The sequence below is a fragment of the Phalangium opilio genome, unplaced genomic scaffold (genome assembly GCF_054372755.1).
Source record: "Phalangium opilio isolate 3A_F unplaced genomic scaffold, DU_Popi_V2 ptg000089l_1, whole genome shotgun sequence".
Classification (NCBI taxonomy): Eukaryota; Metazoa; Arthropoda; class Arachnida; order Opiliones; family Phalangiidae; genus Phalangium; species Phalangium opilio.
The window spans coordinates 2,068,697-2,087,586 of NW_028324194.1; the positions used below are offsets into that span (position 1 = coordinate 2,068,697).

The 18,890-nt window shown below is 45.0% G+C and overlaps 30 non-coding genes across 30 annotated transcripts; all 30 read left to right on the forward strand.

The window, feature by feature from the left end:
• The first annotated feature begins 627 nt into the window (after window positions 1-627).
• Window positions 628-709, forward strand: TRNAS-GCU (transfer RNA serine (anticodon GCU)). The gene has a single exon. It is a non-coding gene; the product is annotated as a tRNA-Ser (tRNA).
• A 484-nt stretch (window positions 710-1,193) lies between these two features.
• On the forward strand, window positions 1,194-1,275 carry TRNAS-GCU (transfer RNA serine (anticodon GCU)). The gene has a single exon. It is a non-coding gene; the product is annotated as a tRNA-Ser (tRNA).
• Window positions 1,276-1,480: 205 nt separating this feature from the next.
• Window positions 1,481-1,562, forward strand: TRNAS-GCU (transfer RNA serine (anticodon GCU)). Its single transcript has one exon. It is a non-coding gene; the product is annotated as a tRNA-Ser (tRNA).
• A 205-nt stretch (window positions 1,563-1,767) lies between these two features.
• Window positions 1,768-1,849, forward strand: TRNAS-GCU (transfer RNA serine (anticodon GCU)). Its single transcript has one exon. It is a non-coding gene; the product is annotated as a tRNA-Ser (tRNA).
• A 61-nt stretch (window positions 1,850-1,910) lies between these two features.
• Window positions 1,911-1,992, forward strand: TRNAS-GCU (transfer RNA serine (anticodon GCU)). The gene has a single exon. It is a non-coding gene; the product is annotated as a tRNA-Ser (tRNA).
• Window positions 1,993-2,197: 205 nt separating this feature from the next.
• On the forward strand, window positions 2,198-2,279 carry TRNAS-GCU (transfer RNA serine (anticodon GCU)). The gene has a single exon. It is a non-coding gene; the product is annotated as a tRNA-Ser (tRNA).
• A 484-nt stretch (window positions 2,280-2,763) lies between these two features.
• On the forward strand, window positions 2,764-2,845 carry TRNAS-GCU (transfer RNA serine (anticodon GCU)). Its single transcript has one exon. It is a non-coding gene; the product is annotated as a tRNA-Ser (tRNA).
• A 1,042-nt stretch (window positions 2,846-3,887) lies between these two features.
• TRNAS-GCU (transfer RNA serine (anticodon GCU)) lies at window positions 3,888-3,969 on the forward strand. Its single transcript has one exon. It is a non-coding gene; the product is annotated as a tRNA-Ser (tRNA).
• Window positions 3,970-5,011: 1,042 nt separating this feature from the next.
• TRNAS-GCU (transfer RNA serine (anticodon GCU)) lies at window positions 5,012-5,093 on the forward strand. The gene has a single exon. It is a non-coding gene; the product is annotated as a tRNA-Ser (tRNA).
• A 1,600-nt stretch (window positions 5,094-6,693) lies between these two features.
• On the forward strand, window positions 6,694-6,775 carry TRNAS-GCU (transfer RNA serine (anticodon GCU)). Its single transcript has one exon. It is a non-coding gene; the product is annotated as a tRNA-Ser (tRNA).
• A 620-nt stretch (window positions 6,776-7,395) lies between these two features.
• TRNAS-GCU (transfer RNA serine (anticodon GCU)) lies at window positions 7,396-7,477 on the forward strand. Its single transcript has one exon. It is a non-coding gene; the product is annotated as a tRNA-Ser (tRNA).
• Window positions 7,478-7,682: 205 nt separating this feature from the next.
• Window positions 7,683-7,764, forward strand: TRNAS-GCU (transfer RNA serine (anticodon GCU)). The gene has a single exon. It is a non-coding gene; the product is annotated as a tRNA-Ser (tRNA).
• A 618-nt stretch (window positions 7,765-8,382) lies between these two features.
• On the forward strand, window positions 8,383-8,464 carry TRNAS-GCU (transfer RNA serine (anticodon GCU)). The gene has a single exon. It is a non-coding gene; the product is annotated as a tRNA-Ser (tRNA).
• Window positions 8,465-8,669: 205 nt separating this feature from the next.
• On the forward strand, window positions 8,670-8,751 carry TRNAS-GCU (transfer RNA serine (anticodon GCU)). Its single transcript has one exon. It is a non-coding gene; the product is annotated as a tRNA-Ser (tRNA).
• A 205-nt stretch (window positions 8,752-8,956) lies between these two features.
• On the forward strand, window positions 8,957-9,038 carry TRNAS-GCU (transfer RNA serine (anticodon GCU)). The gene has a single exon. It is a non-coding gene; the product is annotated as a tRNA-Ser (tRNA).
• Window positions 9,039-9,937: 899 nt separating this feature from the next.
• Window positions 9,938-10,019, forward strand: TRNAS-GCU (transfer RNA serine (anticodon GCU)). Its single transcript has one exon. It is a non-coding gene; the product is annotated as a tRNA-Ser (tRNA).
• A 620-nt stretch (window positions 10,020-10,639) lies between these two features.
• TRNAS-GCU (transfer RNA serine (anticodon GCU)) lies at window positions 10,640-10,721 on the forward strand. The gene has a single exon. It is a non-coding gene; the product is annotated as a tRNA-Ser (tRNA).
• A 1,729-nt stretch (window positions 10,722-12,450) lies between these two features.
• Window positions 12,451-12,532, forward strand: TRNAS-GCU (transfer RNA serine (anticodon GCU)). Its single transcript has one exon. It is a non-coding gene; the product is annotated as a tRNA-Ser (tRNA).
• Window positions 12,533-13,152: 620 nt separating this feature from the next.
• TRNAS-GCU (transfer RNA serine (anticodon GCU)) lies at window positions 13,153-13,234 on the forward strand. Its single transcript has one exon. It is a non-coding gene; the product is annotated as a tRNA-Ser (tRNA).
• A 731-nt stretch (window positions 13,235-13,965) lies between these two features.
• On the forward strand, window positions 13,966-14,047 carry TRNAR-UCU (transfer RNA arginine (anticodon UCU)). Its single transcript has one exon. It is a non-coding gene; the product is annotated as a tRNA-Arg (tRNA).
• Window positions 14,048-14,810: 763 nt separating this feature from the next.
• TRNAS-GCU (transfer RNA serine (anticodon GCU)) lies at window positions 14,811-14,892 on the forward strand. Its single transcript has one exon. It is a non-coding gene; the product is annotated as a tRNA-Ser (tRNA).
• Window positions 14,893-15,097: 205 nt separating this feature from the next.
• Window positions 15,098-15,179, forward strand: TRNAS-GCU (transfer RNA serine (anticodon GCU)). The gene has a single exon. It is a non-coding gene; the product is annotated as a tRNA-Ser (tRNA).
• A 341-nt stretch (window positions 15,180-15,520) lies between these two features.
• TRNAS-GCU (transfer RNA serine (anticodon GCU)) lies at window positions 15,521-15,602 on the forward strand. Its single transcript has one exon. It is a non-coding gene; the product is annotated as a tRNA-Ser (tRNA).
• Window positions 15,603-16,222: 620 nt separating this feature from the next.
• Window positions 16,223-16,304, forward strand: TRNAS-GCU (transfer RNA serine (anticodon GCU)). The gene has a single exon. It is a non-coding gene; the product is annotated as a tRNA-Ser (tRNA).
• Window positions 16,305-16,788: 484 nt separating this feature from the next.
• On the forward strand, window positions 16,789-16,870 carry TRNAS-GCU (transfer RNA serine (anticodon GCU)). The gene has a single exon. It is a non-coding gene; the product is annotated as a tRNA-Ser (tRNA).
• A 205-nt stretch (window positions 16,871-17,075) lies between these two features.
• On the forward strand, window positions 17,076-17,157 carry TRNAS-GCU (transfer RNA serine (anticodon GCU)). Its single transcript has one exon. It is a non-coding gene; the product is annotated as a tRNA-Ser (tRNA).
• Window positions 17,158-17,777: 620 nt separating this feature from the next.
• TRNAS-GCU (transfer RNA serine (anticodon GCU)) lies at window positions 17,778-17,859 on the forward strand. The gene has a single exon. It is a non-coding gene; the product is annotated as a tRNA-Ser (tRNA).
• Window positions 17,860-18,064: 205 nt separating this feature from the next.
• TRNAS-GCU (transfer RNA serine (anticodon GCU)) lies at window positions 18,065-18,146 on the forward strand. Its single transcript has one exon. It is a non-coding gene; the product is annotated as a tRNA-Ser (tRNA).
• Window positions 18,147-18,487: 341 nt separating this feature from the next.
• On the forward strand, window positions 18,488-18,569 carry TRNAS-GCU (transfer RNA serine (anticodon GCU)). The gene has a single exon. It is a non-coding gene; the product is annotated as a tRNA-Ser (tRNA).
• A 205-nt stretch (window positions 18,570-18,774) lies between these two features.
• Window positions 18,775-18,856, forward strand: TRNAS-GCU (transfer RNA serine (anticodon GCU)). Its single transcript has one exon. It is a non-coding gene; the product is annotated as a tRNA-Ser (tRNA).
• Window positions 18,857-18,890: the final 34 nt, after the last annotated feature.

The following is an 18,890-nucleotide window of genomic DNA, read 5'->3' on the forward strand; positions in this document are numbered from 1 at the left end:
TCCGTCGTTTTAACCGGATTGTTTTAATCACAAATTCAGGCAAAATAATTAAACCAGTTTTAAATCGAGGACAGGATGGTTAAGGCGTTGGACTGCTAATCCATTGGGCTCTGCCCGCGCGAGTCCGAATCTCGCCTCCGTCGTTTCATCCGTTTTGTTTCGAACACAAATGCAGTCAAAATGATTTAACTCCTTTAAATCCCGGAAGGGATGGCCGAGTGGTTAAGGCGATGGAATGCTGATACATTTGTCTCTAAACACGCGAGTTCGAATCTCGCCTCCGTCGTTTTAACCGGATTGTTTTAATCACAAATTCAGGCAAAATAATTGAACCAGTTTTAAATCGAGGACAGGGTGGTTAAGGCGATGGACTGCTAATCCATTGGGCTCTGCCCGCGCGAGTTCGAATCTCGCCTCCGTCGTTTTATCCGTTTTGTTTTGAACACAAATGCAGTCAAAAAGATTTAACTCCTTTAAATCCCGGAAGGGTTGGCCGAGTGGTTAAGGCGATGGAATGCTGATACATTCGGCTCTAAACACGCGAGTTCGAATCTCGCCTCCTTCGTTTTAGACGGATTGTTTTAATCACAAATTCAGTTAAAATAATTAAACCAGTTTTAAATCAAGGACGGGGTGGCCGAGTGGTTAAGGCGATGGACTGCTAATCCATTGGGCTCAGCCCGCGCGAGTTCGAATCTCGCCTCCGTCGTTTTATCCGTTTTGTTTCGAACACAAATGCAGTCAAAATGATTTAACTCCTTTAAATTCCGGATGGGATGGCCGAGTGGTTAAGGCGAAGGAATGCTGATACTTTTGGCTCTAAACACGCGAGTTCGAATCTCGCCTCCGTCGTTTTAACCGGATTGTTTCAATCACAAATTCAGGCAAAATAATTGAACCAGTTTTAAATCGAGGACAGGGTGGTTAAGGCGATGGACTGCTAATCCATTGGGCTCTGCCCGCGCGAGTTCGAATCTCGCCTCCGTCGTTTTATCCGTTTTGTTTTGAACACAAATGCACTCAAAATGATTTAACTCCTTTAAATCCCGGAAGGGATGGCCGAGTGGTTAAGGCGATGGAATGCTGATACATTGGGCTCTAAACACACGAGTTCGAATCTCGCCTCCGTCGTTTTAACCGGATTGTTATAATCACAAATTCAGGCAAAATAATTAAACCAGTTTTAAATCAAGGACGGGGTGGCCGAGTGATAAAGGCGATGGACTGCTAATCCATCGGGCTCTGCCCGCGCGAGTTCGAATCTCGCCTCCGTCGTTTTATCCGTTTTGTTTTGAACACAAATGCACTCAAAATGATTTAACTCCTTTAAATCCCGGAAGGGATGGCCGAGTGGTTAAGGCGATGGAATGCTGATACATTGGGCTCTAAACACACGAGTTCGAATCTCGCCTCCGTCGTTTTAACCGGATTGTTATAATCACAAATTCAGGCAAAATAATTAAACCAGTTTTAAATCAAGGACGGGGTGGCCGAGTGATAAAGGCGATGGACTGCTAATCCATTGGGCTCTGCCCGCGCGAGTTCGAATCTCGCCTCAGTCGTTTTATCCGTTTTGTTTTGAACACAAATGCAGTCAAAATGATTTAACTCCTTTAAATCCCGGAAGGGATGGCCGAGTGGTTAAGGCGATGGAATGCTGATATATTGGGCTCTAAACACGCGAGTTCGAATCTCGCCTCCGTCGTTTTAACCGGATTGTTATAATCACAAATTCAGGCAAAATAATTAAACCAGTTTTAAATCAAGGACGGGGTGGCCGAGTGATAAAGGCGATGGACTGCTAATCCATTGGGCTCTGCCCGCGCGAGTTCGAATCTCGCCTCCGTCGTTTTATCCGTTTTGTTTTGAACACAAATGCAGTCAAAATGATTAAACTCGGTTAAATCGAGGAAGGGATGGCCGAGGGGTTAAGGCGATGGACTGCTATTCCATTGGGCTCTGCCCGCGCGAGTTCGAATCTCGCCTCCGTCGTTTTATCCGTTTTGTTTTGAACACAAATGCAGTCAAAAAGATTTAACTCCTTTAAATCCCGGAAGGGTTGGCCGAGTGGTTAAGGCGATGGAATGCTGATACATTCGGCTCTAAACACGCGAGTTCGAATCTCGCCTCCGTCGTTTTAGACGGATTGTTTTAATCACAAATTCAGTTAAAATAATTAAACCAGTTTTAAATCAAGGACGGGGTGGCCGAGTGGTTAAGGCGATGGACTGCTAATCCATTGGGCTCAGCCCGCGCGAGTTCGAATCTCGCCTCCGTCGTTTTATCCGTTTTGTTTCGAACACAAATGCAGTCAAAATGATTTAACTCCTTTAAATTCCGGATGGGATGGCCGAGTGGTTAAGGCGAAGGAATGCTGATACTTTTGGCTCTAAACACGCGAGTTCGAATCTCGCCTCCGTCGTTTTAACCGGATTGTTTCAATCACAAATTCAGGCAAAATAATTGAACCAGTTTTAAATCGAGGACAGGGTGGTTAAGGCGATGGACTGCTAATCCATTGGGCTCTGCCCGCGCGAGTTCGAATCTCGCCTCCGTCGTTTTATCCGTTTTGTTTTGAACACAAATGCAGTCAAAAAGATTTAACTCCTTTAAATCCCGGAAGGGTTGGCCGAGTGGTTAAGGCGATGGAATGCTGATACATTCGGCTCTAAACACGCGAGTTCGAATCTCGCCTCCGTCGTTTTAGACGGATTGTTTTAATCACAAATTCAGTTAAAATAATTAAACCAGTTTTAAATCAAGGACGGGGTGGCCGAGTGGTTAAGGCGATGGACTGCTAATCCATTGGGCTCAGCCCGCGCGAGTTCGAATCTCGCCTCCGTCGTTTTATCCGTTTTGTTTCGAACACAAATGCAGTCAAAATGATTTAACTCCTTTAAATTCCGGATGGGATGGCCGAGTGGTTAAGGCGAAGGAATGCTGATACTTTTGGCTCTAAACACGCGAGTTCGAATCTCGCCTCCGTCGTTTTAACCGGATTGTTTCAATCACAAATTCAGGCAAAATAATTGAACCAGTTTTAAATCGAGGACAGGGTGGTTAAGGCGATGGACTGCTAATCCATTGGGCTCTGCCCGCGGGAGTTCGAATCTCGCCTCCGTCGTTTTATCCGTTTTGTTTTGAACACAAATGCAGCCAAAATGATTTAACTCCTTTAAATCCCGGAAGGGATGGCCGAGTTGTTAAGGCGATGGATTGCTAATACATTGAGCCCTAAACACGCGAGTTCGAATCTCGCCTCCGTCGTTTTAACCGGATTGTTTTAATCACAAATTCAGGCAAAATAATTAAACCAGTTTTAAATCGAGGACAGGATGGTTAAGGCGTTGGACTGCTAATCCATTGGGCTCTGCCCGCGCGAGTCCGAATCTCGCCTCCGTCGTTTCATCCGTTTTGTTTCGAACACAAATGCAGTCAAAATGATTTAACTCCTTTAAATCCCGGAAGGGATGGCCGAGTGGTTAAGGCGATGGAATGCTGATACATTTGTCTCTAAACACGCGAGTTCGAATCTCGCCTCCGTCGTTTTAACCGGATTGTTTTAATCACAAATTCAGGCAAAATAATTGAACCAGTTTTAAATCGAGGACAGGGTGGTTAAGGCGATGGACTGCTAATCCATTGGGCTCTGCCCGCGCGAGTTCGAATCTCGCCTCCGTCGTTTTATCCGTTTTGTTTTGAACACAAATGCAGTCAAAAAGATTTAACTCCTTTAAATCCCGGAAGGGTTGGCCGAGTGGTTAAGGCGATGGAATGCTGATACATTCGGCTCTAAACACGCGAGTTCGAATCTCGCCTCCTTCGTTTTAGACGGATTGTTTTAATCACAAATTCAGTTAAAATAATTAAACCAGTTTTAAATCAAGGACGGGGTGGCCGAGTGGTTAAGGCGATGGACTGCTAATCCATTGGGCTCAGCCCGCGCGAGTTCGAATCTCGCCTCCGTCGTTTTATCCGTTTTGTTTCGAACACAAATGCAGTCAAAATGATTTAACTCCTTTAAATTCCGGATGGGATGGCCGAGTGGTTAAGGCGAAGGAATGCTGATACTTTTGGCTCTAAACACGCGAGTTCGAATCTCGCCTCCGTCGTTTTAACCGGATTGTTTCAATCACAAATTCAGGCAAAATAATTGAACCAGTTTTAAATCGAGGACAGGGTGGTTAAGGCGATGGACTGCTAATCCATTGGGCTCTGCCCGCGGGAGTTCGAATCTCGCCTCCGTCGTTTTATCCGTTTTGTTTTGAACACAAATGCAGCCAAAATGATTTAACTCCTTTAAATCCCGGAAGGGATGGCCGAGTTGTTAAGGCGATGGATTGCTAATACATTGAGCCCTAAACACGCGAGTTCGAATCTCGCCTCCGTCGTTTTAACCGGATTGTTTTAATCACAAATTCAGGCAAAATAATTAAACCAGTTTTAAATCGAGGACAGGATGGTTAAGGCGTTGGACTGCTAATCCATTGGGCTCTGCCCGCGCGAGTTCGAATCTCGCCTCCGTCGTTTCATCCGTTTTGTTTCGAACACAAATGCAGTCAAAATGATTTAACTCCTTTAAATCCCGGAAGGGATGGCCGAGTGGTTAAGGCGATGGAATGCTGATACATTTGTCTCTAAACACGCGAGTTCGAATCTCGCCTCCGTCGTTTTAACCGGATTGTTTTAATCACAAATTCAGGCAAAATAATTGAACCAGTTTTAAATCGAGGACAGGGTGGTTAAGGCGATGGACTGCTAATCCATTGGGCTCTGCCCGCGCGAGTTCGAATCTCGCCTCCGTCGTTTTATCCGTTTTGTTTTGAACACAAATGCAGTCAAAAAGATTTAACTCCTTTAAATCCCGGAAGGGTTGGCCGAGTGGTTAAGGCGATGGAATGCTGATACATTCGGCTCTAAACACGCGAGTTCGAATCTCGCCTCCTTCGTTTTAGACGGATTGTTTTAATCACAAATTCAGTTAAAATAATTAAACCAGTTTTAAATCAAGGACGGGGTGGCCGAGTGGTTAAGGCGATGGACTGCTAATCCATTGGGCTCAGCCCGCGCGAGTTCGAATCTCGCCTCCGTCGTTTTATCCGTTTTGTTTCGAACACAAATGCAGTCAAAATGATTTAACTCCTTTAAATCCCGGATGGGATGGCCGAGTGGTTAAGGCGAAGGAATGCTGATACTTTTGGCTCTAAACACGCGAGTTCGAATCTCGCCTCCGTCGTTTTAACCGGATTGTTTCAATCACAAATTCAGGCAAAATAATTGAACCAGTTTTAAATCGAGGACAGGGTGGTTAAGGCGATGGACTGCTAATCCATTGGGCTCTGCCCGCGGGAGTTCGAATCTCGCCTCCGTCGTTTTATCCGTTTTGTTTTGAACACAAATGCAGCCAAAATGATTTAACTCCTTTAAATCCCGGAAGGGATGGCCGAGTTGTTAAGGCGATGGATTGCTAATACATTGAGCCCTAAACACGCGAGTTCGAATCTCGCCTCCGTCGTTTTAACCGGATTGTTTTAATCACAAATTCAGGCAAAATAATTAAACCAGTTTTAAATCGAGGACAGGATGGTTAAGGCGTTGGACTGCTAATCCATTGGGCTCTGCCCGCGCGAGTTCGAATCTCGCCTCCGTCGTTTCATCCGTTTTGTTTCGAACACAAATGCAGTCAAAATGATTTAACTCCTTTAAATCCCGGAAGGGATGGCCGAGTGGTTAAGGCGATGGAATGCTGATACATTTGTCTCTAAACACGCGAGTTCGAATCTCGCCTCCGTCGTTTTAACCGGATTGTTTTAATCACAAATTCTGGCAAAATAATTGAACCAGTTTTAAATCGAGGACAGGGTGGTTAAGGCGATGGACTGCTAATCCATTGGGCTCTGCCCGCGGGAGTTCGAATCTCGCCTCCGTCGTTTTATCCGTTTTGTTTTGAACACAAATGCAGCCAAAATGATTTAACTCCTTTAAATCCCGGAAGGGATGGCCGAGTTGTTAAGGCGATGGATTGCTAATACATTGAGCCCTAAACACGCGAGTTCGAATCTCGCCTCCGTCGTTTTAACCGGATTGTTTTAATCACAAATTCAGGCAAAATAATTAAACCAGATTTAAATCGAGGACAGGATGGTTAAGGCGTTGGACTGCTAATCCATTGGGCTCTGCCCGCGCGAGTTCGAATCTCGCCTCCGTCGTTTCATCCGTTTTGTTTCGAACACAAATGCAGTCAAAATGATTTAACTCCTTTAAATCCCGGAAGGGATGGCCGAGTGGTTAAGGCGATGGAATGCTGATACATTTGTCTCTAAACACGCGAGTTCGAATCTCGCCTCCGTCGTTTTAACCGGATTGTTTTAATCACAAATTCAGGCAAAATAATTGAACCAGTTTTAAATCGAGGACAGGGTGGTTAAGGCGATGGACTGCTAATCCATTGGGCTTTGCCCGCGCGAGTTCGAATCTCGCCTCCGTCGTTTTATCCGTTTTGTTTTGAACACAAATGCAGTCAAAAAGATTTAACTGCTTTAAATCCCGGAAGGGTTGGCCGAGTGGTTAAGGCGATGGAATGCTGATACATTCGGCTCTAAACACGCGAGTTCGAATCTCGCCTCCGTCGTTTTAGACGGATTGTTTTAATCACAAATTCAGTTAAAATAATTAAACCAGTTTTAAATCAAGGACGGGGTGGCCGAGTGGTTAAGGCGATGGACTGCTAATCCATTGGGCTCAGCCCGCGCGAGTTCGAATCTCGCCTCCGTCGTTTTATCCGTTTTGTTTCGAACACAAATGCAGTCAAAATGATTTAACTCCTTTAAATCCCGGTAGGGATGGCCGAGTGGTTAAGGCGATGGAATGCTGATACATTGGGCTCTAAACACGCGAGTTCGAATCTCGCGTCCGTCGTTTTAACCGGATTGTTTTAATCACAAATTCAGGCAAAATAATTAAACCAGTTTTAAATCGAGGACAGAATGGTTAAGGCGTTGGACTGCTAATCCATTGGGCTCTGCCCGCGCGGGTTCGAATCTCGCCTCCGTCGTTTTAGCCGGATTGTTTTAATCACAAATTCAGGCAAAATAATAGAACCAGTTTTAAATCGAGGACAGGGTGGTTAAGGCGATGGACTGCTAATCCATTGGGCTCTGCCCGCGCGAGTTCGAATCTCGCCTCCGTCGTTTTATCCGTTTTGTTTTGAACACAAATGCAGTCAAAATGATTTAACTCCTTTAAATCCCGGAAGGGATGGCCGAGTGGTTAAGGCGATGGAATGCTGATACATTGGGCTCTAAACACGCGAGTTTGAATCTCGCCTCCGTCGTTTTAACCGGATTGTTTTAATCACAAATTCAGGCAAAATAATTAAACCAGTTTTAAATCAAGGACGGGGTGGCCGAGTGGTTAAGGCGATGGACTGCTAATCCAGTGGGCTCTGCCCGCGCGAGTTCGAATCTCGCCTCCGTCATTTTATCTGTTTTGTTTTGAACACAAATGCAGCCAAAATAATTAAACTCGTTTAAATCGCGGAACGGATTTCCGAGTGGTTAAGGCGATGGATTGCTGATACATTGGGCTCTTAACACGCGAGTTCGAATCTCGCCTACGTCGTTTTAACCGGATTGTTTTAATCACAAATTCAGGCAAAATAATTAAACCAGTTTTAAATCGAGGACGGGGTGGCCGAGTGGTTAAGGCGATGGACTGCTAATCCATTGGGCTCTGCCCGCGCGAGTTCGAATCTCGCCTCCGTCGTTTTATCCGTTTTGTTTTGAACACAAATGCAGTCAAAATGATTTAACTCGTTTTAATATCGGAAGGGATGGCCGAGTTGTTAAGGCGATGGATTGCTAATACATTGGGCCCTAAACACGCGAGTTTGAATCTCGCCTCCGTCGTTTTAACCGGATTGTTTTAATCACAAATTCAGGCAAAATAATTAAACCATTTTTAAATCGAGGACAGAATGGTTAAGGCGTTGGACTGCTAATCCATTGGGCTCTGCCCGCGCGGGTTCGAATCTCGCCTCCGTCGTTTTAGCCGGATTGTTTTAATCACAAATTCAGGCAATAATAGAACCAGTTTTAAATCGAGGACAGGGTGGTTAAGGCGATGGACTGCTAATCCATTGGGCTCCTCCCGCGCGAGTTCGAATCTCGCCTCCGTCGTTTTATCCGTTTTGTTTTGAACACAAATGCAGTCAAAATGATTTAACTCCTTTAAATCCCGGAAGGGATGGCCGAGTGGTTAAGGCGATGGAATGCTGATACATTGGGCTCTAAACACGCGAGTTCGAATCTCGCCTCCGTCGTTTTAACCGGATTGTTTTAATCACAAATTCAGGCAAAATAATTAAACCAGTTTTAAATCAAGGACGGGGTGGCCGAGTGGTTAAGGCGATGGACTGCTAATCCAATGGGCTCTGCCCGCGCGAGTTCGAATCTCGCCTCCGTCGTTTTATCTGTTTTGTTTTGAACACAAATGCAGCCAAAATAATTAAACTCGTTTAAATCGCGGAACGGATTTCCGAGTGGTTAAGGCGATGGATTGCTGATACATTGGGCTCTTAACACGCGAGTTCGAATCTCGCCTACGTCGTTTTAACCGGATTGTTTTAATCACAAATTCAGGCAAAATAATTAAACCAGTTTTAAATCGAGGACGGGGTGGCCGAGTGGTTAAGGCGATGGACTGCTAATCCATTGGGCTCTGCCCGCGCGAGGTCGAATCTCGCCTCCGTCGTTTTATCCGTTTTGTTTTGAACACAAATGCAGTCAAAATGATTTAACTCGTTTTAATATCGGAAGGGATGGCCGAGTTGTTAAGGCGATGGATTGCTTATACATTGGGCCCTAAACACGCGAGTTCGAATCTCGCCTCCGTCGTTTTAACCGGATTGTTTTAATCACAAATTCAGGCAAAATAATTAAACCAGTTTTAAATCAAGGACGGGGTGGCCAAGTGGTTAAGGCGATGGACTGCTAATCCATTGGGCTCTGCCCGCGCGAGTTCGAATCTCGCCTCCGTCGTTTTAGCCGTTTTGTTTTGAACACAAATGCAGTCAAAATGATTTAACTCGTTTTAATATCGGAAGGGGTGGCCGAGTTGTTAAGGCGATGGATTGCTAATACATTGGGCCCTAAACACGCGAGTTCGAATCTCGCCTCCCTCGTTTTAACCGGATTGTTTTAATCACAAATTCAGCCAAAATAATTAAACCAGTTTTAAATCGAGGACAGGATGGTTAAGGCGTTATACTGCTAGTCCATTGTTCTCTGCCCGCGCGAGTTCGAATCTCGCCTCCGTCGTTTTAATCGGATTGCTTTAATCACAAATTCAGGCAAAATAATTGAACCAGTTTTAAATCGAGGACAGGGTGGTTAATGCGATGGACTGCTAATCCATTGGGCTCTGCCCGCGCGGGTTCGAATCTCGCCTCCGTCGTTTTATCCGTTTTGTTTTTAACACAAATGCAGTCAAAATGGCATAACTCCTTTAAATCCCGGAAGGGATGTACGAGTGGTTAAGGCGATGGAATGCTGATACATTGGGCCCTAAACACGCGATTTCGAATCTCGCCTACGTCGTTTTAACCGGATTGTTTTAATCACAAATTCAGGCAAAATAATTAATCCAGTTTTAAATCGAGGACGGCGTGGTTAAGGCGATGGACTGCTATTCCATTGGGCTCTGCCCGCGCGAGTTCGAATCTCGCCTCCGTCGTTTTATCTGTTTTGTTTTGAACACAAATGCAGCCAAAATCATTAAACTCGTTTAAATCGCGGAAGGGATTTCCGAGTGGTTAAGGCGATGGATTGCTGATACATTGGGCTCTTAACACGCGAGTTCGAATCTCGCCTACGTCGTTTTAACCGGATTGTTTTAATCACAAATTCAGGTAAAATAATTAAACCAGTTTTAAATCAAGGACGGGGTGGCCGAGTGGTTAAGGCGATGGACTGCTAATCCATTGGGCTCTGCCCGCGCGAGTTCAAATCTCGCCTCCGTCGTTTTATCCGTTTTGTTTTGAACACAAATGCAGTCAAAATGATTAAACTCGTTTAAATATCGGAAGGGATGGCCGAGTTGTTAAGGCGATGGATTGCTAATACATTGGGCCCTAAACACGCGAGTTCGAATCTCGCCTCCCTCGTTTTAACCGGATCGTTTTAATCACAAATTCAGGCAAAATAATTAAACCAGTTTTAAATCGAGGACAGGATGGTTAAGGCGTTGGACTGCTAGTCCATTGGGCTCTGCCCGCGCGAGTTCGAATCTCGCCTCCGTCGTTTTAATCGGATTGTTTTAATCACAAATTCAGGCAAAATAATTGAACCAGTTTTAAATCGAGGACAGGGTGGTTAAGGCGATGGACTGCTAATCCATTGGGCTCTGCCCGCGCGAGTTCGAATCTCGCCTCCGTCGTTTTATCCGTTTTGTTTTGAACACAAATGCAGTCAAAATGATTTAACTCCTTTAAATCCCGGAAGGGATGGCCGAGTGGTTAAGGCGATGGAATGCTGATACATTGGGCTCTAAACACGCGAGTTCGAATCTCGCCTCCGTCGTTTTAACCGGATTGTTTTAATCACAAATTCAGGCAAAATAATTAAACCAGTTTTAAATCAAGGACGGGGTGGCCGAGTGGTTAAGGCGATGGACTGCTAATCCATTGGGCTCTGCCCGCGCGAGTTCGAATCTCGCCTCCGTCGTTTTAATCGGATTGTTTTAATCACAAATTCAGGCAAAAAAATTGCACCAGTTTTAAATCGAGGACAGGGTGGTTAAGGCGATGGACTGCTAATCCATTGGGCTCTACAAGCGCGAGTTCGAATCTCGCCTCCGTCGTTTTATCCGTTTTGTTTTGAACACAAATGCAGTCAAAATGACTTAACTCCTTTAAATCCCGGAAGGGATGGCCGAGTGGTTAAGGCGATGGAATGCTGATACATTGGGCTCTAAACACGCGAGTTCGAATCTCGCCTCCGTCGTTTTAACCGGATTGTTTTAATCACAAATTCAGGATAAATAATTAAACCAGTTTTAAATCATGGACGGGGTGGCCGAGGCGATGGACTGCTAATCCATTGGGCTCTGCCCGCGCGAGTTCGAATCTCGCCTCCGTCGTTTTATCCGTTTTGTTTTGAACACAAATGCAGTCAAAATGATTTAACTCGTTTTAATATCGGAAGGGATGGCCGAGTTGTTAAGGCGATGGATTGCTAATACATTGGGCCCTAAACACGCGAGTTCGAATCTCGCCTCCGTCGTTTTAACCGGATTGTTTTAATCACAAATTCAGGCAAAATAATTAAACCAGTTTTAAATCGAGGACAGGATGGTTAAGGAGTTGGACTGCTAATCCATTGGGCTCTGCCCGCGCGAGTTCGAATCTCGCCTCCGTCGTTTTATCCGTTTTGTTTTGAACACAAATGCAGTCAAAATGATTTAACTCCTTTAAATCCCGGAAGGGATGGCCGAGTGGTTAAGGCGATGGAATGCTGATACATTGGGCTCTAAACACGCGAGTTCGAATCTCGCCTCCGTCGTTTTAACCGGATTGTTTTAATCACAAATTCAGGCAAAATAATTAAACCAGTTTTAAATCGAGGACAGGATGGTTAAGGAGTTGGACTGCTAATCCATTGGGCTCTGCCCGCGCGAGTTTGAATCTCGCCTCCGTCGTTTTAACCGGATTATTTTAATCACAAATTCAGGCAAAATAATAGAACCAGTTTTAAATCGAGGACAGGGTGGTTAAGGCGATGGACTGCTAATCCATTGGGCTCTGCCCGCGCGAGTTCGAATCTCGCCTCCGTCGTTTTATCCGTTTTGTTTTGAACGAAAAAGCAGTCAAAATGATTAAACTCGGTTAAATCGAGGAAGGGATGGCCGAGTGGTTAAGGCGATGGATTGCTAATTCATTGGGCTCTAAACACGCGAGTTTGAATCTCGCCTACGTCGTTTTAACCGGATTGTTTTCATCACAAATTCAGGCAAAATAATTAAACCAGTTTTAAATCAAGGACGGGGTGGCCGAGGCGATGGACTGCTTATCCATTGGGCTCTGCCCACGCGAGTACGAATCTCGCCTCCGTCGTTTTAACCGGATTGTTTTAATCACAAATTCAGGCAAAATAATGGAACCAGTTTTAAATCGAGGACAGTGTGGTTAAGGCGATGGACTGCTAATCCATTGGGCTCTTCCCGCGCGAGTTCGAATCTCGCCTCCGTCGTTTTATCCGTTGTGTTTTGAACACAAATGCAGTCAAAATGATTTAACTCCTTTAAATCCCGGATGGGATGGCCGAGTGGTTAAGGCGATGGAATGCTGATACATTGGGCTCTAAACACGCGAGTTCGAATCTCGCCTCCGTCGTTTTAACCGGATTGTTTTAATCACAAATTCAGGTAAAATAATTAAACCAGTTTTAAATCAAGGACGGGGTGGCCGAGTGGTTAAGGCGATGGACTGCTAATCCAATGGGCTCTGCCCGCGCGAGTTCGAATCTCGCCTCCGTCGTTTTATCCGTTTTGTTTTGAACACAAATGCAGTCAAAATGATTTAACTCGTTTTAATATCGGAAGGGATGGCCGAGTTGTTAAGGCGATGGATTGCTAATACATTGGGCCCTAAACACGCGAGTTCGAATCTCGCCTCCGTCGTTTTAACTGGATTGTTTTAATCACAAATTCAGGCAAAATATTTTAACCAGTTTTAAATCGAGGACAGGATGGTTAAGGAGTTGGACTGCAAATCCATTGGGCTCTGCCCGCGCGAGTTCGAATCTCGCCTCCGTCGTTTTAACCGGATTGTTTTAATCACAAATTCAGGCAAAATAATAGAACCAGTTTAAAATCGAGGACAGGGTGCTTAAGGCGACGGACTGCTAATCCATTGGGCTCTGCCCGCGCGAGTTCGAATCTCGCCTCCGTTGTTTTATCCGTTTTGTTTTGAACACAAATGCAGTCAAAATGATTTAACTCCTTTAAATCCCGGAAGGGATGGCCGAGTGGTTAAGGCGATGGAATGCTGATACATTGGGCTCTAAACACGCGAGTTCGAATCGCGCCTCCGTCGTTTTAACCGGATTGTTTTAATCACAAATTCAGGCAAAATAATTAAACCAGTTTTAAATCAAGGACGGGGTGGCCGAGTGGTTAAGGCGATGGACTGCTAATCCATTGGGCTCTGCCCGCGCGAGTTCGAATCTTGCCTCCGTCGTTTTATCCGTTTTGTTTTGAACACAAATGCAGTCAAAATGATTTAACTCGTTTTAATATCGGAAGGGATGGCCGAGTTGTTAAGGCGATGGATTGCTAATACATTGGGCCCTAAACACGCGTGTTCGAATCTCGCCTCCCTCGTTTTAACCGGATTGTTTTAATCACAAATTCAGGCAAAATAATTAAACCAGTTTTAAATCGAGGACAGGATGGTTAAGGCGTTGGACTGCTAGTCCATTGGGCTCTGCCCGCGCGAGTTCGAATCTCGCCTCCGTCGTTTTAATCGGATTGTTTTAATCACAAATTCAGGCAAAATAATTGAACCAGTTTTAAATCGAGGACAGGGTGGTTAAGGCGATGGACTGCTAATCCATTGGGCTCTGCCCGCGCGAGTTCGAATCTCGCCTCCGTCGTTTTAACCGGATTGTTTTAATCACAAATTCAGGCAAAATAATAGAACCAGTTTTAAATCGAGGACAGGGTGGTTAAGGCGATTGACTGCTAATCCATTGGGCTCTGCCCGCGCAAGTTCGAATCTCGCCTCCGTCGTTTTATCCGTTTTGTTTTGAACACAAATGCAGTCAAAATGATTTAACTCCTTTAAATCCCGGAAGCGAATGCTGATACATTGGGCTATAAACACGCGAGTTCGAATCTCGCCTCCGTCGTTTTAACCGGATTGTTTTAATCACAAATTCAGGAAAATAATTAAACCAGTTTTAAATCAAGGACGGGTTGGCCGAGTGGTTAAGGCGATGGACTTCTTATCCATTGGGCTCTGCCCGCGCGAGTTCGAATCTCGCCTCCGTCGTTTTATCCGTTTTGTTTTGAACACAAATGCAGTCAAAATGATTTAACTCGTTTTAATATCGGAAGGGATGGCCGAGTTGTTAAGGCGATGGATTGCTAATACATTGGGCCATAAACACGCGAGTTCGAATCTCGCCTCCCTCGTTTTAACCGGATTCTTTTAATCTCAAATTCAGGCAAAATAATTAATCCAGTTTTAAATCGAGGACAGGATGGTTAAGGCGTTGGACTGCTAATCCATCGGGCTCTGCCCGCGCAAGTTCGAATCTCGCCTCCGTCGTTTTATCCGTTTTGTTTTGAACACAAATGCAGTCAAAATGATTTAACTCGTTTTAATATCGGAAGGGATGGCCGAGTTGTTAAGGCGATGGATTGCTAATACATTGGGCCCTAAACACGCGTGTTCGAATCTCGCCTCCCTCGTTTTAACTGGATTGTTTTAATCTCAAATTCAGGCAAAATAATTAAACCAGTTTTAAATCGAGGACAGGATGGTTAAGGCGTTGGACTGCTAATCCATCGGGCTCTGCCCGCGCGAGTTCGAATCTTGCCTCCGTCGTTTTATCCGTTTTGTTTTGAACACAAATGCAGTCAAAATGATATAACTCGTTTTAATATCGGAAGGGATGGCCGAGTTGTTAAGGCGATGGATTGCTAATACATTGGGCCCTAAACACGCGTGTTCGAATCTCGCCTCCGTCGTTTTAACCGGATTGTTTTAATCACAAATTCAGGCAAAATAATTAAACCAGTTTTAAATCAAGGACGGGGTGGCCGAGTGGTTAAGGCGATGGACTGCTAATACATTGGGCTCTGCCCGCGCGAGTTCGAATCTCGCCTCCGTCGTTTTATCCGTTTTGTTTTGAACACAAATGCAGTCAAAATGATTTAGCTCCTTTAAATCCCGGAAGGGATGGCCGAGTGGTTAAGGCGATGGAATACTGATACATTGGGCTCAAAACACGCGAGTTCGAATCTCGCTTCCGTCGTTTTAACCGGATTGTTATAATCACAAATTCAGGCAAAATAATTAAACCAGTTTTAAATCAAGGACGGGGTGGCCGAGTGATAAAGGCGATGGACTGCTAATCCATTGGGCTCTGCCCGCGCGAGTTCGAATCTCGCCTCAGTCGTTTTAATCGGATGGTTTTAATCACAAATTCAGGCAAAATAATTGAACCAGTTTTAAATCGAGGACAGGGTGGTTAAGGCGATGGACTGCTAATCCATTGGGCTCTGCCCGCGCGAGTTCGAATCTCGCCTCCGTCGTTTTATCCGTTTTGTTTTGAACACAAATGCACTCAAAATGATTTAACTCCTTTAAATCCCGGAAGGGATGGCCGAGTGGTTAAGGCGATGGAATGCTGATACATTGGACTCTAAACACGCGAGTTCGAATCTCGACTCCGTCGTTTTAACCGGATTGTTTTAATCACAAATTCAGGCAAAATAATTAAACCAGTTTTAAATCAAGGACGGGGTGGCCGAGTGGTTAAGGCGATGGACTGCTAATACATTGGGCTCTGCCCGCGCGAGTTCGAATCTCGCCTCCGTCGTTTTATCCGTTTTGTTTTGAACACAAATGCAGTCAAAATGATTTAACTCGTTTTAATATCGGAAGGGATGGCCGAGTTGTTAAGGCGATGGATTGCTAATACATTGGGCCCTAAACACGCGAGTTCGAATCTCGCCTCCGTCGTTTTAACCGGATTGTTTTAATCACAAATTCAGGCAAAATAATTAAACCAGTTTTAAATCGAGGACCGGATGGTTAAGGCGCTGGACTGCTAATCCATTGGGCTCTGCCCGCGCGAGTTCGAATCTCGCCTCCGTCGTTTTAACCGGATTGTTTTAATCACAAATTCAGGCAAAATAATAGAACCAGTTTTAAATCGAGGACAGGGTGGTTAAGGCGATGGACTGCTAATCCATTGGGCTCTGCCCGCGCGAGTTCGAATCTCGCCTCCGTCGTTTTATCCGTTTTGTTTTGAACACAAATGCAGTCAAAATGATTTAACTCCTTCAAATCCCGGAAGGGATGGCCGAGTGGTTAAGGCGATGGAAAGCTGATACATTGGGCTCTAAACACGTGAGTTCGAATCTCGCCTCCGTCGTTTTAACCGGATTGTTATAATCACAAATTCAGGCAAAATAATTAAACCAGTTTTAAATCAAGGACGGGGTGGCCGAGTGATAAAGGCGATGGACTGCTAATCCATTGGGATATGCCCGCGCGAGTTCGAATCTCGCCTCAGTCGTTTTAATCGGATTGTTTTAATCACAAATTCAGGCAAAATAATTGAACCAGTTTTAAATCGAGGACAGGGTGGTTAAGGCGATGGACTGCTAATCCATTAAGCTCTGCCCGCGTGAGTTCGAATCTCGCCTCCGTCGTTTTATCCGTTTTGTTTTGAACACAAATGCACTCAAAATGATTTAACTCCTTTAAATCCCGGAAGGGATGGCCGAGTGGTTAAGGCGATGGAATGCTGATACATTGGGCTCTGCCCGCGCGAGTTCGAATCTCGCCTCCGTCGTTTTATCCGTTTTGTTTTGAACACAAATGCAGTCAAAATGATTTAACTCCTTTAAAACCCGGAAGGGGTGGCCGAGTGGTTAAGGCGATGGAATGCTGATACATTGGGCTCTAAACACGCGAGTTCGAATCTCGCCTCCGTCGTTTTAACCGGATTGTTTTAATCACAAATTCAGGCAAAATAATTAAACCAGTTTTAAATCAAGGACGGGGTGGCCGAGTGGTTAAGGCGATGGACTGCTACTCCATTGGGCTCTGCCCGCGCGAGTTCGAATCTCGCCTCCGTCGTTTTATCTGTTTTGTTTTGAACACAAATGCAGCCAAAATGATTAAACTCGTTTAAATCGCGGAAGGGATTTCCGAGTGGTTAAGGCGATGGATTGCTGATACATTGGGCTCTTAACACGCGAGTTCGAATCTCGCCTACGTCGTTTTAACCGGATTGTTTTAATCACAAATTCAGGCAAAATAATTAAACCAGTTTTAAATCGAGGACGGGGTGGCCGAGTGGTTAAGGCGATGGACTGCTAATCCATTGGGCTCGGCCCGCGCGAGTTCGAATCTCGCCTCCGTCGTTTTATCCGTTTTGTTTTGAACACAAATGCAGTCAAAATGATTTAACTCGTTTTAATATCGGAAGGGATGGCCGAGTTGTTAAGGCGATGGATTGCTAATACATTGGGCCCTGAACACGCGAGTTCGAATCTCGCCTCCCTCGTTTTAACCGGATTGTTTTAATCACAAATTCAGGCAAAATAATTAAACAAGTTTTAAATCGAGGACAGGATGGTTAAGGCGTTGGACTGCTAATCCATTGGGCTCTGCCCGCGCGAGTTCGAATCTCGCCTCAGTCGTTTTAATCGGATTGTTTTAATCACAAATTCAGGCAAAATAATTGAACCAGTTTTAAATCGAGGACAGGGTTGTTAAGGCGATGGACTGCTAATCCATTGGGCTCTGCCCGCGCGAGTTCGAATCTCGCCTCCGTCGTTTTATCCGTTTTTTTTTGAACACAAATGCACTCAAAATGATTTAACTCCTTTAAATCCCGGAAGGGATGGCCGAGTGGTTAAGGCGATGGAATGCTGATACATTGGACTCTAAACACGCGAGTTCGAATCTCGACTCCGTCGTTTTAACCGGATTGTTTTAATCACAAATTCAGGCAAAATAATTAAACCAGTTTTAAATCAAGGACGGGGTGGCCGAGTGGTTAAGGCGATGGACTGCTAATACATTGGGCTCTGCCCGCGCGAGTTCGAATCTCGCCTCCGTCGTTTTATCCGTTTTGTTTTGAACACAAATGCAGTCAAAATGATTTAACTCCTTTAAATCCCGGAAGGGATGGCCGAGTGGTTAAGGCGATGGAATACTGATACATTGGGCTCAAAACACGCGAGTTCGAATCTCGCTTCCGTCGTTTTAACCGGATTGTTATAATCACAAATTCAGGCAAAATAATTAAACCAGTTTTAAATCAAGGACGGGGTGGCCGAGTGATAAAGGCGATGGACTGCTAATCCATTGGGCTCTGCCCGCGCGAGTTCGAATCTCGCCTCAGTCGTTTTAATCGGATTGTTTTAATCACAAATTCAGGCAAAATAATTGAACCAGTTTTAAATCGAGGACAGGGTGGTTAAGGCGATGGACTGCTAATCCATTGGGCTCTGCCCGCGCGAGTTCGAATCTCGCCTCCGTCGTTTTATCCGTTTTGTTTTGAACACAAATGCACTCAAAATGATTTAACTCCTTTAAATCCCGGAAGGGATGGCCGAGTGGTTAAGGCGATGGAATGCTGATACATTGGGCTCTAAACACACGAGTTCGAATCTCGCCTCCGTCGTTTTAACCGGATTGTTATAATCACAAATTCAGGCAAAATAATTAAACTAGTTTTAAATCAAGGACGGGGTGGCCGAGTGATAAAGGCGATGGACTGCTAATCCATCGGGCTCTGCCCGCGCGAGTTCGAATCTCGCCTCCGTCGTTTTATCCGTTTTGTTTTGAACACAAATGCACTCAAAATGATTTAACTCCTTTAAATCCCGGAAGGGATGGCCGAGTGGTTAAGGCGATGGAATGCTGATACATTGGGCTCTAAACACACGAGTTCGAATCTCGCCTCCGTCGTTTTAACCGGATTGTTATAATCACAAATTCAGGCAAAATAATTAAACCAGTTTTAAATCAAGGACGGGGTGGCCGAGTGATAAAGGCGATGGACTGCTAATCCATTGGGCTCTGCCCGCGCGAGTTCGAATCTCGCCTCCGTCGTTTTATCCGTTTTGTTTTGAACACAAATGCAGTC